Raw genomic sequence first — 2,071 nt, forward strand, 5'->3', positions numbered from 1 at the left:
ACATTTAGGTACCCCTGTTTCTGTTTTTTTTTTTTTTTTTTTTCCTTTTTCCTAAAACACCTAAATCACAAAATGCAAGCCTTGGGTTGTTCTTGGTTTTCTGGGAGCTTGCCTTGCAGTCTTCGTGTTGTAGGGCCGTGTGCACATCCATGCTTAAAGCCGAGCAGCTCACGCTAGCTCACTCCGGTGGCTGCCGCGGTGCAGGTCTGCAGGTGAACTGAGGAGAACACAAGGCGTTCAGACACGAAGAATGAACCCCAGTCTTCTGCAGGAGAAGCAACGGCTCTGGAGACCTTCGTGGTACGTGAAGTAAGTCAGCCGCAGAAAACCAAAGAGTCACACGATTTCTCTTACACGGGGAAGTCAAACTATAAATACATTAAAAAAGTAAAATAGAGGCGAGATGGTGGAAGTCAGAGAGGCAGACGTTTAGGAGCGGGGGAAGGGGACCAAGATGGGGGAAAGGATCAGAAATGATCACCATTTGGTGTATGCGCACCAGTTCCTCCGATTGATTGCAGGCTTTATTAAACATTTACTGAAAATAAGCCAGGCCTGTCCTGCGGCCCCTGGTGACGTTCCCCGCTGAACTTTCTAATACACCTGGGTCTGGCAAGGCCAGGCCATTTTTGCTGGATCTGAGGTCGTTTCCCAGCCCTTCCCCTGCCCTCTCCAGCCTGGGCCCTGCTAGGCTGCGGGGTGAGGTATCATGTACCCCTGAGACTGTGACTTCCCTCAAGGCCCTCTGGGCAGGCACCGGACCAGGGGCCCCCAGGAATGATGTGGACTTGCTGGGCACTGGAGACGGGCCTCCCGGGGTCACAGGATTACCATGAGGTGCCGCAGGCGCTGAAGCCATCAGATTCACGCTGCGAGAACATACGTGTGGTAGAGTCATTCTTCCTTTATGCTCTCGTGCTTACACAAGAAGAACTTTGAGAACAAATGGGGAGGACTTTGTTTCACTGGGTCATTGCAAACCTCATCCCCCGTTTGTGAACCCCAAATTAGAGACAACAGCAGACACACACGCAGGCACTTCGGCGCCAGGCAGCCAAGCTTCCCAAACCCTTCTCCTTTGCCCCCCTCTCCCCCTCTGCCCAGCTTCACAGATGAGAAGAGGGAGGGAGGACGAGTGTCCTGCTGTCCCTCGGTGACTGTTGGAGCTGATAGGTTTAAGCTGTTTCACCTTGCATTGCCATCTGCTGAGTCTCTTGCCTGTTCCCAGTCCTTTGCTTGTTTTCCTGGAAAATGAACACCCTCGGGGCAGATGGTGATGTACTGGGAAGGGTCCAAGGTCCTCTCTTCTGTCCTGTGGGTTCATGCCATGCCACTGGCTTTTTAGAGCTCAGCTTCCTGTTTGATCAATGAAACAATGAAATACAGTTCTGTTTGACCAGTGTTTGATGGTATCTGTTGTGCCTGGTGCCCTGGGAGACAGGGGAATGATCTGAGCAAGCAGGAGATGATGTTTTGAGCTGTAACGCAAGCCAGAATGACATAAACACCACGGGAGAGAGACCAGGGTCCCCAGGAGAAGGGAGGAGGAAGTGATGGTTTGGATTTGAAGAGATCAGGCATTTGAAATCCTTGAGCTGCAATGAGAAAGGATGGAGTCACAGCAAGAGAAGTGAGACGTCATCAGTGATGATCTGTTTTTATCTAACAGAGCCTGTAGAAAACCAGAAGCCCCTACAGGAGGGCACCCGGCATATCCGTGACACACGCCACGAGAATCACACGGGCAACGTGTACACGGCACATCGTGCTCCACAGCTGTCCCTTGCTGGTCGAGTCCATACACACGGGCCTTGCCTTCCTCAGTAAAACCTTACTGACTTCACAAGGTGGCTGCTGGGTGGCCAGGACGTTGCAAGATGGTTGGTGGAAGGAAAGTTATTACGGTAGTGGTGGAAGCGGGCAGAGCCGGGAGGAGACAGTGGAGGTATTCTGGGTACAGCTACACTGAGGAGTAGTGAGAGTAACAAGGATAAAAAGATGGAGTCCAGCCCTGTGCTTTGGCCATTTTTGTCTACTGGGTTTCTAGTCTTTGCCCCTTAGTTTTAAATAA

The 2,071-nt window shown here is 51.5% G+C and overlaps 1 long non-coding RNA gene across 2 annotated transcripts in view; it reads left to right on the forward strand.

The window, feature by feature from the left end:
- Positions 1-1,833, forward strand: part of LOC104868316 — a 7,500-nt gene extending 5,667 nt beyond the window's left edge. The window contains exons 2-3 of one of the 2 annotated variants that reach the window (XR_782011.2): positions 134-309; positions 1,670-1,833. This is a non-coding gene — a long non-coding RNA (uncharacterized LOC104868316). The remainder of the gene's footprint in view (positions 1-133; positions 310-1,669) is intronic. The other variant, XR_002025652.1, reaches the window with a different exon arrangement.
- The last annotated feature ends 238 nt before the right edge of the window (positions 1,834-2,071 follow it).

This window comes from Fukomys damarensis, unplaced genomic scaffold (genome assembly GCF_012274545.1).
Source record: "Fukomys damarensis isolate Sample0158 unplaced genomic scaffold, DMR_v1.0_HiC HiC_scaffold_27, whole genome shotgun sequence".
Taxonomy (NCBI): Eukaryota; Metazoa; Chordata; class Mammalia; order Rodentia; family Bathyergidae; genus Fukomys; species Fukomys damarensis.